Genomic DNA, 19215 nt, shown 5'->3' on the forward strand with positions numbered 1-19215 from the left:
AAGTTAGGTGGCTTGCCCAAGTATGTATTTCAAAGTTTGTAGTAGAAAAAATGTCTTAATGATAAATAATGTTGAAATTATTTGAAATTTAAAAATGAATTTGCTAGGCGGTGGCTGATATCCATGGGGGACAAAATGAAGAGTCTGTACTTGAGCGGAACCACATTTCCAAATGTTTGCTGACACCTGGGGCCTGAAGCTATGAGGGAAAGAAAGAGCCCCCAAAAGTTAAACTCTTGTGGGATCTGAGGATCTGACTCAGGGAAGCACAGAGGAGACTGACCCTCTATCAGGATGCTGTGGCCTGTGGTCTTGCTGGCATCCGGCCAGAATGGACTTCCTTCTGAGTTCATCCGTCTATTTTAGTCTAAAGGATTCATTCATTCATTCAATCGTATTTATTGAGTGCTTACTGTGTGCAGAGCACTGTACTAAGTGCTTGGGAAGTACAAGTTGGAAACATATAGAGACGGTCCCTACCCAACAGCGGGTTCACAGTCTAGAAGGGGGAGACAGACAACAAAACAAAACATGTAGAAAGGATGGAGAGCGGGCCTCAGGAAATGATAATGGAACAGAAACGCGAGTGTCTGGAAAAAAACATAAGTAGAATGTTTTGTTGGGAGCAAGTCAGATTCATAACAAAAGGAAAGAGGGATTTGAGCCCATTTCTAGAAGTGGTAGAATAGTGAATCTTCAAACAGCCATTGCTCCTCTGGTTTCTCCTCTTTCCTTTTCATGTAGAAATAATAAAAATAAGAATGGTACTTATAAAGTGCACATTGCATCTCAAATGTTGGAGTAAATAAAAGAGTCAGACTGGACTCAGTTCTTGTTCCACACGGGGATTGCCATCTAAGAGAGAAGGAGAAAAGGTATTTTAGCCCCATTTTACTGGAAAGGAAACTGAGGCATAAGTACAATAATGATGATATTTGTTAAGCGCTTACTATGTGTGAAGCATTGTTCTAAGCGCTGGGATAGATACAAGGTTGTCCCACTTGGGGCTCACAGTCTTAATCCCCATTTTACAGATGAGGGAACTGAGGCCCAGAGAAGTTAAGTGACTTGCCCAAAGTCACACAGCTGACAAGAGGCAGAGTCGGGATTAGAACCCACTACCCCTGACTCCCAAGCCAGTGCTCTTTCCACTAAGCCACGCTGCTTCTCAGCAGGCAAGTATCAGAGCTGGGACGAGAACGCAGATCTCCTCACTCCCATTTTATAAAAGCAAGAGCGTTTTTAGTTGCACCGCAGAAAAACTTGACAGGGAAGAAGACAGCATTTTGGAAGAAGCTATGAGAAGAGGCTGTAAAATTTCCATCTCTGTGGATTTTAAACATATAAGGGAAGCAGCATGGCCTAGTAGAAAGAACCATAGGCCTGGGACCCAGAGGACCTGGGTTCTAATCCCAGCTCCATCACTTGTCTGCTGCGTGACGTTGGGCAAGTCACTTTGCTGGGTTTTTTTTATGGTATTAGTCAAGCACTTACTGTGTGTCAAGCACTCTTCTAAATGCTGGGGTTGATACTAGATGATTAGGTTAGATATGGTCTCTGTCCCGCATGGGGCTCACAGTATGAGAAGGGATGTTGCCAATTTGTACTTCCCAAGCACTTAGTACAGTGCTCTGCACATAGTAAGCACTCAATAAATATGATTGATGATTGATGATGATGAGAAGAGGAGAATCGAGGCCCAGAGAATGTGACTATGTGACTTGCCCAAGGTCACATAGCAGACAAGTGGTAGAGACAGACTTAAAACCCACATCATCTGACTTACCTCATCTGTAAAATGGGGATTAAGAATGTGAGCCCCATGTGGGACTTGGGTTGTGTCCAATCTGATTAACTTTTATCCACCACAGTACTAAGTACAATGCCTTGCACATAGTAAGCACTTAACAAATAGGCAACCTGGTCTGGGATTTCTGTCTTTTTTTCTTAGAAGCAGGGAAATGGATCAAGGTCATTTCTCAAGGTCTCATCCAGCCCTAGAATCAATTAATCCATGATTTGCAGTTTGGTGAAAGTATTTTAGGGATGAGAGATTTTTCCATTTGGTCATTTCTAGACTGTGAGCCTGCTGTTGGGTAGGGACCATCTCTATATGTTGCCAACTTGTTCTTTATAAGCACTTAGTACAGGGCTTTACACACAGTAAGCACTCAATAAATACAATTGAATGAATGAATGAATTTTAATCCCCTTTTTATTTTCTGTTTTACAGAATGTGGGAAACCATTTTATATCCTGAGTAACTGGAGAAACTGGTGAAGGTTATTTATCAATAATTATTTGGAATTATTCATTTTGTAGAATTCCCAGTTACATAGAGTAGTAGTAATAGTGATAGAATTTATTAAGCTCTTACCATGGTGAGAGCACTGTACTAAGTGCCGAGAAAGAATACACCATTGGAAATTTGATGTGGTCCCTGTCCCTTTGAGGGAGTGACAAAGCACCTCTCTGTTACTTACAAATGTCCATGAGCTTCATTTTTGATTTCTTGCCTTATGCTTTTATTAAACTTGCTCAGACATGACATAATAATAATAATAATGATAACAATGGCATTTATTAAGTGCTTACTTTGTGCAAAGCACTGTTCTAAGCGCTGGAGAGGTTGCAAGGTGATCAGGTTGTCCCACGGGTGGGCTCACAGTCTTAATCCCCATTTTCCAGATGAGGGAACTGAGGCACAGAGAAGTTGCCCAGAGTGACTTGCCCAAAGTCACACAGCTGACAATTGGCTGAGCCGGGATTTAAACCCATGATCTCTGACTCCAAAGCCCGGGCTCTTTTACACTGAGCCACGCCTTAAAAACAATTTTGTCATTTCAATGCTTTCTCCCTTTCTCTTTCATGGGATTGGTTAACGACACACACATACCAACACTTCCCTTTATATTCCTTAATTCCTTTCTCTCTTTTGCATTTTATCATTCAGGAACTTTTGTGGTGAAATGTCTCAGTGCCATTATTCTATGCACAGAGACGCGTCTCTCACTTCATTCATATTTAATGTTCCTTCCACTTGATCTTTTGACGCATTTTAATTTCTGATATTATACGACACACATACAGTACTTGTCCAAAATCATTCTTTCTAAAGAGTTGTCATTATTTGTCTTCACTGATTGAACTCTCCTTGTTATGTATTTATTAGTCTTTAAAAGATTTAAGTATTTCTGGATTGATAATCTGTCTCCATTCCGCTTCAGATGATTTACTACAGTAGAGAGGGTACGAACCATTCCAAGTGGAAAGCTCATTCATTTACTGCCTCCTTTCTTTGTTTTTCTGCTTTTGGAATTGAAGAAGAGAAGAGAAATGGTGAAGCCAGGGGGTTTTCATTGGTCAGTGGTCTCTCATCCTCCTCACCCCATTCCACTGCCATAGCCATTGCCCCACAAACTGTTCCAGACATTTAACCCTCTCCTCAAATCACCCATCCCCCTGCCCCCACCATCTCTTTCCCCTATGACCTGGCTGTATACTTCATCAACAAAATTGAAACCATCAGGCATGACTTCCCTAAAATCTTCCCCGCTCTTCTCCAGTCCCCATCTCCTCCTCCACTCTCTTTGACTCTCCCTTTATTCCCTGCAGGATCTCAAAGATGAGATCTCTCTCACCTCCTGTCAAAATCTGCTCCCTCCACCTGTTATTTTGACACCATCTCTTTATAACATTAAAATACCTGTGCCCTCCCTTCTTCCTTGACTGACATCTTCAACTGTTCACTTTCCAACAGGTTCTTTCCCACAGCGTTTGAACATGCTTACGTATCCCCTATACTAAAAAAAATCCTTCCCTTGACCCCCATGGCTCTCTCCAGTTGGTGTTCCATCTCCCTCCTGTCATTTCTTTCCACACTTCTTGAGAGAGTCATTTAAACCCACAGTCTCCACTTCCTCTCCTCCAATTTTCTCCTTGATACCCTCCAATCTAGTTTCCTCTCCATTCACTCCATGGAAACAGCCAAGAATTTAACCAATAATTTTCTTCTCACCAAATCTGCCAGCCTCTACTCCATTCGAATTCTCCTAGACCTCTCAGTTGCCATCAACGTTATGGAGCATCCCTTCTTGAAACTTTATCCAACCTTGACTTCGCTGACACTGTCCATATTAGTTCTCCTCCCATCTCTCTGACGACTCAACTTTTTTGCAGGATCCTCCTCTGCCTCCCATCCTCTGACAGTGGGGGGGTCCCTCAAGCCTCATTTTTGGGTCTGCTTCTGTTCTCCATCTACACCCACTTCCTTGGAGAACTCGATCACTCCCAAGACTTCAACTACCACCTCTACGCGGATGATTCCCAAATCTACATCTCCAGCCCTGACCTCTCTTCTTCTCTGCTGTACTGCATTACCTCCTGCCTTGAGGACACCTCAAACTGAACAAGTCCAAAACAGAACTCCTGATCTACCCCAGCATTTAGGATAGGGCTTGGCACAGAGTAAGCAGTTTACAAGCACCACAGTAATAATAGTATTATAATAATTATTATAAAGGCAGCCAAGAAGTTGAGAGGGTTACAGTGAAGTAGAATCTGTTAGAATTGGCAAGAAAGGTCTGCCTCTGGCTTGGAACACCCTTCCTCTTGATATCCAACAGATAATCACTCTCCCCTACCTTCAAAACCTTATTGAAGGCACACCTCCTCCAAGAATCCTTCCCTGACTAAGCCCTCATTTCCTCTTCTCCCCCTCCCTCTGCATCACCCTTGCTCTTGAATTTGTTCCCTTTATTCATCTCTCCCTCAGCCCAACAGCACTTGTGTAGTTATCCATAATTTATTTATTTATTTTGATGTCTGTCTCCCACTCTAGACTGTAAGCTCATTGTAGACAGGGAAAGTGTCTACCAAATCTATAATATTATACTCTCCCAGGTGCTTAGTATAGTGCTCTGTACACAGCAAGTGCTCCATAAATATGATTGACTGAAGACGGTAGAAACCAAACTTTAGATGGTCGAAAAGGGAGCTGAAGGAGAGGAAATGGAGTCAGTAGGTGCATGTAACCCATCACAGAAGTTTGGTTAGAAGTGGGAAGATGGAAGTAGGTACCAGCTGAGAAAGTTTCTTTAGGATAAAGGTACTAACAACAACCTTAATAATAATAATAATAATATTTCTGGTATTTGTTAAGTGCTTACTGGATGCCAGGCACAGTACTAACTGCTGGGGTGGATACAAGCAAATTGGGTTGCACACAATCCCTGTCCCACATGGGGCTCACAGTCTTAATCCCCATTTCACAGATGAGGAAACTGAGGCCCAGAGAAGTGAAGTGACTTGCCCAAGGTCACACAGCAGAAAAGTGGCAGAGCTGGGATTAAAACCCACCACCTTTTGACTCCTGCGCTCATGTTCTATCCACTACACCATGTTGCTTCCCACACCAATCAATCAATCAATCAATCAATCAATGGTATTTATTGAGTGCTTACTATGTGCAGAGCACTGTACTAAGCGCTTGGGAAGTACAAATTGGCAACACATAGAGACAGTCCCTACCCAACAGTGGGCTCACAGTCTAAAAGGGGGAGACAGAGAACAGAACCAAACATACCAACAAAATAAAATAGATAGGATAGAAATGTACAAGTAAAATAAATAAATAAATAAATAGAGTAATAAATATGTACAACCATATATACATATATACAGGTGCTGTGGGGAAGGGTAGGAGGTAAGATGGGGGGATGGGGGTAAGATGGGGGGATGGAGAGGGGGACGAGGGGGAGACACCAGGTAATGTGTTGCATGTTTGAAGGCAAAGGGGAAGGAAACATAATAATAATAATAATAATAATAATAATAATAATAATAATGGCATTTATTAAGTGCTTACTATGTGCAAAGCACTGTTCTAAGTGCTGGGGAGGTTACAAGGTGATCAGGTTGTTCCACGGGGGGCTCACAGTCTTTATCCCCATTTTACAGTTGAGGTAACTGAGGCCCAGAGAAGTGAAGTGACTCGCCCAAAGTCACACAGCAGACAAAGTGGCGGAGCCGGGATTTGAACCCATGACCTCTGACTCCCAAGCCCGGGCTCTTTCCACTGAGCCATGCTGCTTCTCCACAAATGAGGAGTTGAAGATAGCACCCAAGGAGGGAAGAAGGACAGGGGAATGTGCGATGAGAAGACGAGAAGGTATGGAATGGAGACACAAATGGAAGGTCTAGAGTTTGAAATCAGTGGGGAGATCTTCTGAGAAATGGCCAAGAAGAATGGGAGAGTCGATGTGGGGGTTGAAAGAACAAATGATAATGAATTATGATGGTATTTGTTAAGTGCTTACTGTGTGCCAAACACTGTTCTAAGTGCTGGAGTAGATACAAGGTAATCAGGTTGTCCCACGTGGGGCTTACAGTTTTAATCCCGATTTTGCAGATGAGGTTACTGAGGCACAGAGAAGTTAAGTGACTTGTCCAAGTCACACAGCTGATAAGTGGCAGAGCTGGGATTAGAACCCATGACCTCTGACTCCCAGGCTGGTGCCCTTTCCACTAAGCCATGCTGCTTCCTTAGCAAAGGTGGCTAGCGAAGGTGAAGAGGAATCTTTGAAGAACTTAGGCCTGAAGGTTTTTGTTTGGTCAATAAAGTAGTCAGCAAGATCACCAGGGGTGAGAGAAGGAGGTGGGAGCACTGGGGGCATTTAGGAGGGGGTGGTAATGGTCTGGTGGGGTCAGATGTCATAGAAGGGGTGACAGGTGGGGTCAGAGAAGCAACGTGGCTCAGCGGAAAGAGAACGGGCTTTGGAATCAGAGGTCATGTGTTCACATCCCGGCTCCGCTAATTGTCAGCTGTGTGATTTTGGGCAAGTCACTTCACTTCTCTGGGCCTCAGTTCCCTCATCTGTAAAATGGGGATTGACTGTAAGCCGTCTGTGGGACAACCTGATCACCTTGTAACCTCCCCAGCACTTAGAACAGTGCTTTGCACATAGTAAGCGCTTAATAAATGCCATTATTATTATTATTATTTTTAGATGTCATGGGAATCATTGAGAAAGCAGAAGTAATTTTGTCATTCAGTCAGTCAGGTGGGCAATCATATTTATTGAGTACTTACTTTGTGCAGAGCCCTGTACTAAGTACTTGGGAGAATACGATATATCATCATCATCAATCGTATTTATTGAGTGCTTACTATGTGCAGAGCACTGTACTAAGCGCTTGGGAAGTACAAATTGGCAACATATAGAGACAGTCCCTACCCAACAGTGGGCTCACAGTCTAAAAGGCGATATAGCAATATAACAGACGTTCTCCCTTCCCACAGTGAACTTTTAGTCTAGAGGACTGTTTTAGAAAAGAGAGAGCAGAGTTATAGCAAGAAAGAATGCATCCGAGGTGGTCAAATCTGCCTGGGATCTCGATTTCTGCCGACAGTGCTCTGGGGCAGAAAGCAATCTGGAAAGGTGATCCAGGACTGTTGATTGTGGATGGTATGAGATTCATTCAGTTGTATTTATTGAGCGCTTACTGTGTGCCGAGCACTGTACTAAGTGCTTGGGAACTACAAGTTGGCAACATATAGAGACGGTCCCTACCCAACAACGGGCTCACGGTCTAGAACGGGGAGACAGACAACAAAACAAAATATATTAACAAAATAAAATAGAATAGTAATCAGCTATTGCCCCACCTCACTGCTCCCATTTCTGAGCAAAGGAGTTGAGTTTGGAAGAGAGGACAGTGTTGAGGGTGTGGGTTTGTGCATGAAGAGAGGGAAGGTTGAAGACGGAATCCAAGTAGAGCATGATTGCCTGAGATAAATAGAGAGGGTCTAGGGATTGGAGGTCCTTGTGGGAAGAAAATGGTTTCATAGTTTTACAGGGATGGAGATGAGTATGGGGGAGAGAAGCCAGGCTAGGAGGCTGTGGTCATGAAGTGTCATTTAAGAGCTGGTAAATATAGAAATATTTCAAAGAATAGTGATGATGAGACCTAGTGTGAGTTCAAGTTAATGAGTAGATGAGGTGGGGTGAAGCGGGAAGTCTGCGGAGTTGAGGAGTGAGAGGAAGGGGGTGACAGGAGAACCCTCGGGAACATTCAAATGGATCTTGAAGTCACAGAGGATCATTGTCAGGAAGGCAACCCATTGAGTCAAATGTAACAAAGTGCAAACTTAAAGTGTTTTGAAGGCCAGCTCGGTGTGGGGAAGGGCAGAAAAGATATTCTTCATCTCCTTCTCCTGCTCTTCCTCTTCCTAATACTCCTCTTCCTCCTCTTCCATCTCCATATTATTATTCCTTGTTTAACACTTAGTATATGCCAAACACTGTTCTAAGTCTTGGGGTAGAATCAAGTTAATCAGGTCCAAAACAGTCCCTGTCCCACATGGGGCTCATGGTCTAAGTAAGAGGAAGTAGGATTTAATCCTCACTTTACAGATGAGGCAACTGAGGCACAGAAAGTAAACTGATTTGGCCAAGGTCACACAGAAGATACATGGAAGAGTGGGTATTAGCACCCAGGTCTTCTGACTCCCAAGCCTGTGATCTTTCCAATAGGCCTCACTGCTTCTCTGCTTAATGCTGTGTTTGTCTGCCATTATAATCTTCCATTCACCACCACCCCCTGCCCTTCCATAGAGTAAATAAACAAATTTGGTGCATAGTTACATGCCAGGAAAGCAGAAATTGCTTGTTATATCTCTTCACTCTTAATCATACCCTTAATGGTAATGGGCCAAGATTGGAAATTACTTTCTCTCTACCAGTTTTACTGTTGCATACTATGGTGAGTTAGTATTAATGAATGGTGAATTTGGGCTAAATTAAGCCCAGGTGCAAAGCAATTTAAGAAGATTCACTTCCCAGGGGAAAAGCATTAGTTCTTGGAGTTTCTTTTTGTCCAAACACCCCATGAATGCTGCTCAAGTTGAAGCATGTCTTCACAACTTATTACCTCAGAAGAACCCAACTTCTCCCTGGGCTTACTTGCAGAATAAATAGCCACTCCTCTGTCCAATTTTCTCTCTAGGACACTTTAGATTTATCTGTCACTCTTCCTCCTCCCCAGATGATTAATGGATTTAGCCAGTCCTTCCTTTAGTCTTACTATAATATCTCTTGCTGCAAACAAAAGACAGCCATTTGGGAAATGGAGATCAGCTGTTCACCATTCTCAGAAAATCACTTCAGGGACATGAAGACCTGGCCCACAAACTGCAACTCCACCATCTTTCCTATTTTCCTTACTCTTTGACATCTTTTGGAGACCTTTCATTTTCCCTTGTTTTTCCACAGTTTTCCTGCACAGCAGCTCAGAGTAGCTGAACCAGGGTCTGGGGGCTGACTGTGTGAGACTCTTAAAAATCAGATTACATGGGATGAGTGCTTGGAGCCAAAGCAGCTGCAAACGTTTGTGGTGCCCCCCACCCAATCCCAGGGATGGGAATGAGATTGCAAGCTGCTTTCCATTTTTATTGGAAAGGGAAGACAGGAAGACAAAGGAGCTTTAAAGATTCCTGGTTCCCTTCTCCGGGTTTCAGAGAACCAGCATGGCCTAGTGACAACAGCACGAGTTTGGGAGCCAGAGGGTGTGGGTTCTAATCCCAGCTCCATCACTTGTCTGCTGTGTGACCTTGAGCAAGTCACTTAACTTCTCTGTGCTTCAGTTACCTAATCTGTAAAATGGGGATTGAGACAGTGAGCCCCATGTGGGACACCTTGATTACCTTGAATATCCCCCAGGGCTTAGAATAGTGCTTGGCACATAGTAAGCCCTTAACAAATACCCTAATTATTATTATTATTATTTCAGATTTTGTGGATGATCAAATTGGTTTTACAGTCTTCACATTAGGGAGAACTAACACAGCCTACCACTGAGCATCTGAAAGAGCGAGAAAGTTGCAATTGTAAAGAGGCAGCATTCATTCATTCATTGTCGTATTTATTGAGCGCTTACTGTGTGCAGAGCACTGTACTAAGTGCTTGGGAAGTACAAGTTGGCAGCAGCATGGCGTAGTGGAAAAAAGCATTGAATGAATGAGAAAAAGTATTGGCCCAGGAGTCAGAAGACCTGATTTCTAAATCCAGCTCCACCGCTTGCCTGCTGTGCGGCCTTGGGCAAGTCACGTCGCTTCTCTGTGACTCAGTTACCTTATCTGTAAAATAATAATTATGGTATTTGTTAAGCACTTGCTACGTGCCAAGCACTATTCTAAGTGCTGGAATAGACATAAGGTAATCAAATTATCCCATGTGGGGGCTCAGCCTTAATCCCCATTTTACAGATGACAGAACTGAGGCACAGAGAAATTAAGTGGCTTTGAGACTGTGAACCCCATGTGGGACAGTTACTATGTTCCCCCTGATCAGCTTGTATCTAATCCAGCACTTAGTACAGTGCCTGGTACATAGTAACACATAACAAATACCAAAAAAATTAAATAAATCAAACAAAAGCATTCTGGGTTCAAGGTATCACTAAAGATTGCCTGCTTCCAGACAAAATCCCTTTTTCTATTGGCCCTTTGGGGTGATAGATTTGAATCAGTTCTAATATAGGTTTACCCCATGTTTGAATTGGCACATATAGCGTAAATCCTGATTATGATCTGAGATCTTAGGTTGTCAGCTCTTGGACGGAAAGGAGCTGAGTGTGTGTTAGTGTAGCCTGTTTGGGGCTGTAAGGTTCTGAAAGAAAGGCCTCTGAGCACAATGAACTCATGAACCCTTAATATATACCAAGTGAGAAAGAGGAGAAGCATACTTTTCTAGGAAGTCTGGTGGAAAGTGGTTTGGGAGTCAGACCTCCAAGCTCCTGAACTGACTTCATTGGGCAACTTGGTCAAGTCACTTCACTCAGGGTCTCAGTTTTACTTCTAAGTGGCACAATAATTTATATCTCTTTTTTTGAGGCAGGAATGGTTGGGAAGGATCAAAGTCAGGTCCTGATAGATCCATGGAAGAAGAAGCCCACAAAGCTCCCTGGGACAGAGCTTGCCTCATTTAACCTTTATTAATAAATAATAATAATGATAACATTTAAGTGCTTACTTGGTGCCAAACACTGTACTAAGCACTGGTATAGGTACAAGATAATCAGAGCCCACGTTGGGCTCACAGCATAAGTAGAAGGGGGAAAAGGTATTGAGTCCCTACTTTGTAGGTGAGGGAACTGAGACGCAGAGATGTTAAGTGATTTGTCCAAGGTCACACAGCAGACAAATGGCAGAGTCAGGATTAGAACCCAGGTCATCTGACTCCCAATTCTATGCTCTTTCCACTAGGCCATGTTGCTTTAATGGACAAACAAGTACCTCTCCCTCCAAGGACACGTGTCAATCAATCTTCCTCCCCTGACTGAGCCCCCTCCATCCTCTCCCCCTCCTCCTCCTCCCCATCCCCTCCGCCTTACCTCCTTCCCCTCCCCACAGCACCTGTATATGTGTTTGCACAGATTTATTACTCTATTTATTTTACTTGTACATATTCATTCTATTTATTTTATTTTGTTAGGATGTTTTGTTTTGTTGTCTGTCTCCTCCTCCTAGACTGTGAGCCCACTGTTGTATATATGTTTGTACGTATTTATTACTCTATTTTATTTGTACATAGTTATTTATTTTATTTTGTTAATGTGTTTTGTTTTGTTGTCTGTCTCCCCCTTCTAGACTGTGAGCCCGCTGTTGGATAGGGACCGTCTCTATATGTTGCCAACTTGGACTTCCCAAGCGCTTAGTAGTGCTCTGCACACAGTAAGCACTCAATAAATGTGATTGAATGAATGAATGTTGGGTAGGGACCGTCTCTATATGTTGCCAACGTGTACTTCTCAAGTGCTTAATACAGTGCTCTGCACACAGTAAGCGCTCAATAAATATGATTAAATGAATGAATGAATGAATCCATCAGCCAAAAGGGAAGTGCCTGGCCTAGTGGAAAGACCGAGGACCTGGAGTCAGAGGACCAGGGTTCTAATTCATTCATTCATTCAATCATATTTATTGAGCACATACTGTGTGCAGAGCACTGTACTAAGCGCTTGGGAAGTACAAGTTGGCAACATATAGAGACGGTCCCTACCCAACAACGGGCTCACAGTTTAGAAGGGGGAGACAGACAACAAAACAAAACATGTGGACAGGTGTCAAGTCATCAGAATAAATAGAAGTAAAGCTAGATGCACATCCTTAGCAAAATAAATGGAATAGTAAATACGTACAAGTAAAATAAATACAGTAATAAATCTGTACAAACATATATACAGGTGCTGTGGGGAGGGGAAGGGCAGGGCGATGGGGAGGGGGAGAGGAAAGAGGGGGCTCAGTGTGGGAAGGCCTCCTGGAGGAGGTGAGCTCTCAGTAGGTCCTTGAAGGGAGGAAGAGAGCTAGCTTGGCGGATGTGCAGAGGGAGGGCATTCCAGGCCAGGGGGAGGACGTGGGCCGGGGGTCGACAGTGGGACAGGCGAGAACGAGGTACAGTGAGAAGGTTAGCGGCAGAGGAGCGGAGGGTGTGGGCTGGCTGGAGAAGGAGAGAAGGGAGGTGAGGTACGAGGGGGAGAGGTGATGGACAGCCTTGAAGCTGCGAGTGAGGAGTTTTTGCCTGATGCATAAGTTGACTGGTAGTCACTGGAGATTTTTGTGGAGGAGAGTAACATGCCCAGAGCGTTTCTGCACAAAGATGATCCGGGCAGCAGCATGAAGTGTAGACTGAAGTGGGGAGAGACAGGAGGATGGGAGATCAGAGAGGAGGCTGATGCAGTGACCCAGTCGGGATAGGATGAGAGATTGAACCAGCAGGGTAGCGGTTTGGATGGAGAGGAAAGGGCAGATCTTGGCGATGTTGCAGAGATGAGACTGGCAGATTTTGGTGACAGATTGGATGAGAGGGGTGAACGAGAGAGCAGAGTCAAGGATGACACCAAGGTTGCGGGCTTGTGAGGCAGGAAGGATGGTAGTGCCATCTATAGCGATGGGAAAGTCAGGGAGAGGGCAGGGTTTGGGAGGGAAGATAAGGAGTTCAGTCTTGGACATATCGAGTTTTAGATGGCAGGCAGACATCCAGATGAAGATGTCTTGAGGGCAGGAGGAGACACGAGCCTGAAGGGAGGGAGAGAGAGCAGGGGCAGAGATGTAGATTTGGGTGTCATCAGCGTAGAGATGATAGTTGAAGCCGTGGGAGCCAATGAGTTCACCAAGAGAGTGAGTGTAGATAGAGAACAGAAGGGGACCTAGGACTGACCCTTGAGGAACCCCTACAGTAAGGGGATGGGAGGGGGAGGAGGAGCCCATAAAGGAGACTGAGAATGATCGGCCGGAGAGATGAGGAGAACCAGGAGAGGACGGAGTCTGTGAAACCTAGGTTGGATAGCGTGATGAGGAGAAGGGGGTGGTCCACAGTGTTGAAAGCAGCTGAGAGGTCGAGGAGGATTCGGATAGAGTAGGAGCCATTGGATTTGGCAAGCAGGAGGTCATTGGTGCTCTTTGAGAGGGCAGTTTCGGTGGAATGTAGGGGATGGAAACCAGATTGGAGGGGGTCTAGGAGAGAGCTGGCATTGAGGAATTCAAGGCACCGGGTGTAGATGACTCTCCACTTCTCTGCTTGTGTCCTTGGGCAAGTTACTTTACTACTCTGTGCCTCAGTTTCCTCAGATAGAAAATGGGGATTGAATACATGTTTTCCCTCCTACTTAGACTGTGAGCCCCATGTGGGACAGGAACTGCATCCAACCTATTTATTATCCACTCCAGTGCTTAGTACAGTGCTTGTCATAGTAAGTGTTTATTAAATACCATAAAATATAGTATTTTTTTTTAGCAACCACTGAGAGCAGAGTACTTTACAAGCCCTTAGGAGAATACTAGAATGAGTAGACATGATTTTGTTAACCAAATATTTGGCAATGTCATCAGAGGTGAGAGGGGGCAATTCAGGGACCTGCAGGTCTCAGGAGGGACTAAAAGGTCTGGAATTATTGGTGGAATCAATGGTCATGGGAGGTGATAAGGGAGAAGAAAGATTTTTACTGAGTGGATGAAAGGTCAGAATCAAAGCAAGTGAGGCTGAATTTGAGCTGGTCTGTGGATTGAACATATGGAGGATGGGGGTGAGAATGCCTATGGTTAACTGCCCATGGTTTCACCAGGAAAGGAGATGATGGCTTGAAGATGGACCTCATGAAGGCTCCCATACTGGACATGAACACACTGAAAAGCCCCTGTTACCTGGGGAAGCCTTCACAGACCAGTTCTGAACGTTGGGAGGAAAGGCCCCTCACTCTCTATCATCATCATCAATCGTATTTATTGAGCACTTACTGTGTGCAGAGCACTGTACTAAGCTCTTGGGAAGTACAAGTTGGCAACATATACAGACAGTCCCTACCCAACAGTGGGCTCACAGTCTAAAAGGGGGAGACAGAGAACAAAACCAAACATACTAACAAAATAAAATGAATAGAATAGATACGTACAAGTAAAATAAATAAATAAATAGAGTAACAAATATGTACAAACATATATACATATATACAGGTGCTGTGGGGAAGGGAAGGAGGAAAGATGGGAGGGATGGAGAGGGGCAAGAGGGGGAGAGGAAGGAAGGGGTTCAGTCTGGGAAGGTCTCCTGGAGGAGGTGAACTCTCAGTAGGACCTTGAAGGGAGGAAGAGAGCTAGCTTGGCGGATGTGCGGAGGGAGGGCATTCCAGGCCCAGGGGATGACGTGGGCCAGGGGTCGATGGCGGGACAGGCGAGAACGAGGTACAGTGAGGAGATTAGCGGCAGAGGAGCGGAGGGTGAGGGGTGGGCTGTAGAAGGAGAGAAAGGAGGTGAGGTAGGAGGGGGCGAGGTGATGGACAGCCTTGAAGCCCAGGGTGAGGAGTTTCTGCCTGATGCGCAGATTGATTGGTAGCCAGAGCCATCAGGAAGAGCTGATGACTCAGTCATTCATTCTTTCAATCATATTTATTGAGCACTTACTTTGTGCAGAGCACTCTAGTAAGCACCTGAGTACAATACAATGATAAACGATAAGCAGCATGGCTCAGTGGAAAGAGCACGGGTTTTGGAGGCAGAGGTCATGGGTTCACATCCCAGCTCTGCCAATTGTCAGCTGTGTGACTTTGGGCAAGTCACTTAACTTCTCTGTGCCTCAGTTACCTCATCTGTAAAATGGGGATTAAGACTCTGAGCCCCCCCGGGACAACCTGATCACCTTGTAACCTCCCCAGAGCTTAGAACAGTGCTTTGCACATAGTAAGCGCTTAATAAATGTCATTATTATTATTATTATAAGCCGACAAATTCCCTGCCCACAACTAGTTTACAGTCTACAGGAGGGGAGACAGACATTAAAAATATAAATCACAGATATGGCGCTTAGTACAGTGCTCTGCACACAGTAAGCGCTCAATAAATACGATTGAATGAATGAATGAATGAATATGTACACAAGTGCAATAATCTCTTTGTAAAATCTATCCCCTCCCCTTGTGCCTCAGGAACCCATCCCATCACACCATATCAAAACACTTGCCCCCTGTCTTCTTCCCTTCTTCACTGCCATCTTCTACCACTCACTCTCCAGAGGCTCTTCCCCTCCTGCTTTCCAACATGCCCACGTATCCCCTATCATCATCAATCGTATTTATTGAGCGCTTACTATGTGCAGAGCACTGTACTAAGCGCTTGGGAAGTACAAATTGGCAACATATAGAGACAGTCCCTACCCAACAGTGGGCTCACAGTCTAAAAGGGGGAAACAGAGAACAAAACCAAACATACTAACAAAATAAAATAGAATAGATATGTAGAAATAAATAAATTAAATAAATAAATAGAGTAAAAAAATATGTACAAACATATATACATATATACAGGTGCTGTGGGGAAGAGAGGGAGGTAAGATGGGGGGATGGAGAGGGGGACGAGGGGGAGAGGAAGGAAGGGGCTCAGTCTGGGAAGGCCTCCTGGAGGAGGTGAGCTCTCAGCAGGGCCTTGAAGGGAGGAAGAGAGCTAGCTTGGCGGATGGGCAGAGGGAGGGCATTCCAGGCCCGGGGGATGACGTGGGCCGGGGGTCGATGGCGGGACAGGCGAGAGCGAGGTACGGTGAGGAGATCCTCATCGTAGATAGATAGATAGATCTCCTATCCTAAAAGAATCCCTCTCTTGATCCCCCAGCTTCCTCCAGTTAATGCCCCGTCTCCCTCCTTACTATTTCTTTTCAAATTCCTTGAGCGAGTTTACACACCTTTTCCACTTCCCCCCCTCCAATTCTCTCATTGACCTTTGGCAATCTGGTTTTCACTCCCTCCACTTCCAAGAAATTGTCCTCTCCAAGGTCACCAATGACCTTCTTGACAAATCCAATGGCCTCTAATCCATCCTAATCCTCCTTGACCTCTCAGCTGCCTTCAACACTGTGAACACCCCTTTCTCCAGGAAGGAAACATCAACTAACCTTGGTTTAGCTGATATTGTTCTCTACTGTTTTTTATAGTATTCGTTAAGCGCTTACTATGTGTTAAACACTGTTCTAAGTGCTAGAGTAGATACACGTTAATTAAATTGGACATAGTCCCTGTCTCACATGGGACTCACAGTCTAAGCTGGTTCTCCTATTTCTCTGGATGCTTCATCTCAGTCTGGCTCCTCCTCTGCCTCTCTCCCTCTAGGTGAGAGGGTCACTTAAGACTGAATTCTGGGTCCCCTTTCAATCTCCATTTACATCCACTCCCTTGGAGAATTCATTTCTCCCAAGGCTTCAACTGCCATCTCCATATGGATGATTCCCCATATACATCTCCAGTTCAGAATGCCCTCCTCTTCAGTCTCTCATTTCCTTCTGCATTTGAGACATCTTCCTTGGATGTCCTGCCAACGCCTCCAAATTAGCATTCAGGAAGGTATATCTAGGTACTTAAGGGGTACAGATCCAAGTGCATACGTGACATAGAAGGGAGGGAGATCGGGATGGAGAAATGAGGGGCTAGTCAGGAAAAGCTTCTTGGAGGAAGTAGGAATTTACTAAGGATTTGAAAGTGGGGAGAGTAGGGATCTGTCAGATATGGAAGAGGAGTTAGTTCCAGGCCAGACAGAGAGCATAAACAAGAGAGATGAGATCAAGATACAGTAAGTAGTTTGGTGTGGTCTTATCTTGTCGTATGCTATCGAGTCATCTCCAACCCATAGCGACGCCGTGGACACATCTCTCCCAGAATGCCCCACCTCTATCTGTGATCATTCTTGTAGTATATCCATAGAGTTTTCTTGGCGAAAATACAGAAGTGGTTTACTGTTGCCTCCTTCCAGGCAGTCAACTTGACTATCCGCCCTTGACTCTCTCCCGTGCCACTGCTGCCAAAAATCTCCAGTGGCTACCAATCAATCTGCGCAGCAGGCAGAAACTCCTCACCCTGGGCTTCAAGGCTGTCCATCACCTCGCCCCCGCCTACCTCACCTCCCTTCTCTCCTTCTACAGCCCAGCCCGCACCCTCCGCTCCTCCGCCGCTAATCTCCTCACCGTACCTCGCTCTCGCCTGTCCCGCCATCGACCCCCGGCCCACGTCTTGCCCTCCCTCTGCCCATCCGCCAAACTAGCTCTCTTCCTCCCTTCAAGGCCCTGCTGAGAGCTCACCTCCTCCAGGAGGCCTTCCCAGACTGAGCCCCTTCCTTCCTCTCCCCCTCGTCCCCCTCTCCATCCCCCCCATCTTACCTCCTTCCCTTCCCCACAGCACCTGTATATATGTATATATGTTTGTACATATTTATTACTCTATTTTATTTGTACATATCTATTCTATTTATTTTATTTTGTTAGTATGTTTGGTTTTGTTCTCTGTCTCCCCCTTTTAGACTGTGAGCCCACTGTTGGGTAGGGACTGTCTCTATATGTTGCCAATTTGTACTTCCCAAACACTTAGTACAGTGCTCTGCACATAGTAAGCGCTCAATAAATACGATTGATGATGATGATGAAGCACAGGGGAGTTTTGACGTGTAGCAGATTGCCTTCCACTCGTTAGCCACTGCCCAAGCTAGGAATGGAATGGGTATACCTCTGCTTGACTCTCCCTCCTGTAGTCGAGACTGGTAAAGTACTGGAAACTCTCCAGGTGCGACCCTGAGAGGGGAGATTGGTGTTAGAGGAGCAAACTATGTGAGCTGGATTATAGTGGGAGATGAAAGAGGTTAGATAGAATGGGGTGAGCTGATTGAGTATCTTATATGGTAAAGAGTATCTTTTTGATGCCTAGACGGATGGGCAACCATTGGAAGTTTTTGAGAAGTCGGGAGATGTATGCGGTATGTATTTTTTGAAAAAAATGATCCAAGCAAGAGTGAACTATGGACTGCATGGGGAGAGAGAGGAGGCAGGGAGGTCAGTGAAGAAGCTGTTACAGTAATTGGGGTGGGATAAAAGTGCTTGGAGCATCATGTTTGGATGGAGAGGAAGGAACAGATATCTTCAGATGAGATCTCCTCCCTCCTCTCAAGTGCTACTCCATCCACCTGTGCTTCAGACCCCATTCCCTCTCATGAAATCTCTCGCCCCTTCCCTTCTCCCCTCCTTAATTTCCATCTTCAACCACTCACTCTCCACTAGTTCCTTCCCCCGCCTTCAAAAATGCCCACATCTCCCCCATCCTAAAAAAAAACCCCTCTATTGGCCCCACCTCCCCTTCTAGTTATTGCCCTATCTCCCTCCTACCATTCCTTTCCAAACTCCTAGAACAAGTTGTCTATACCTGCTGCCTCGAATTCCTCAATGCCAACTCTCTCCTTGACCCCCTCCAATCTGGCTTCTGTCCCTTACACTCCACCAAAACTGCCCTCTCAAAGGTCACCATTGACCTCCTTCTTGCCAGATCCAATGGCTCCTACTCTATCCTAATCCTCCTTGACCTCTCAGCTGCCTTCGACAATGTGGACCACCCCCTTCTCATTCATTCATTCAGTCGTATTTATTGAGCGCTTACTGTGTGCAGAGCACTGTACTAAGCTCTTAGGAAGTACAAGTTGGCAACATATAGAGACGGTCCCCACCCAACAGTGGGCTCACAGTCTCCTCAACACGCTATCCAACCTTGGCTTCACAGACTCCGTCATCTCCTGGTTCTCCTCTTATCTCTCTGGCCGTTCGTTCTCAGTCTCCTTTGCGGGCTTCTCCTCCCCCTCCCATCCCCTTACTGTAGGGGTTCCTCAAGGGTCAATTCTTGGTCCTCTTCTGTTCTCTACCTATA

At 45.1% G+C, this 19215-nt stretch overlaps 1 non-coding gene across 1 annotated transcript; it reads right to left on the reverse strand.

Annotated features, from left to right (window-relative positions):
- Nucleotides 1–17967: 17967 nt before the first annotated feature.
- Nucleotides 17968–18105, reverse strand: LOC119926000. Its single transcript, XR_005449919.1, has one exon. It is a non-coding gene; the product is annotated as a small nucleolar RNA SNORA7 (small nucleolar RNA).
- Between the last annotated feature and the right edge of the window lie 1110 nt (nucleotides 18106–19215).

The sequence above is a fragment of the Tachyglossus aculeatus genome, chromosome 3, assembly GCF_015852505.1.
Source record: "Tachyglossus aculeatus isolate mTacAcu1 chromosome 3, mTacAcu1.pri, whole genome shotgun sequence".
In the NCBI taxonomy this organism is placed as follows: domain Eukaryota; kingdom Metazoa; phylum Chordata; class Mammalia; order Monotremata; family Tachyglossidae; genus Tachyglossus; species Tachyglossus aculeatus.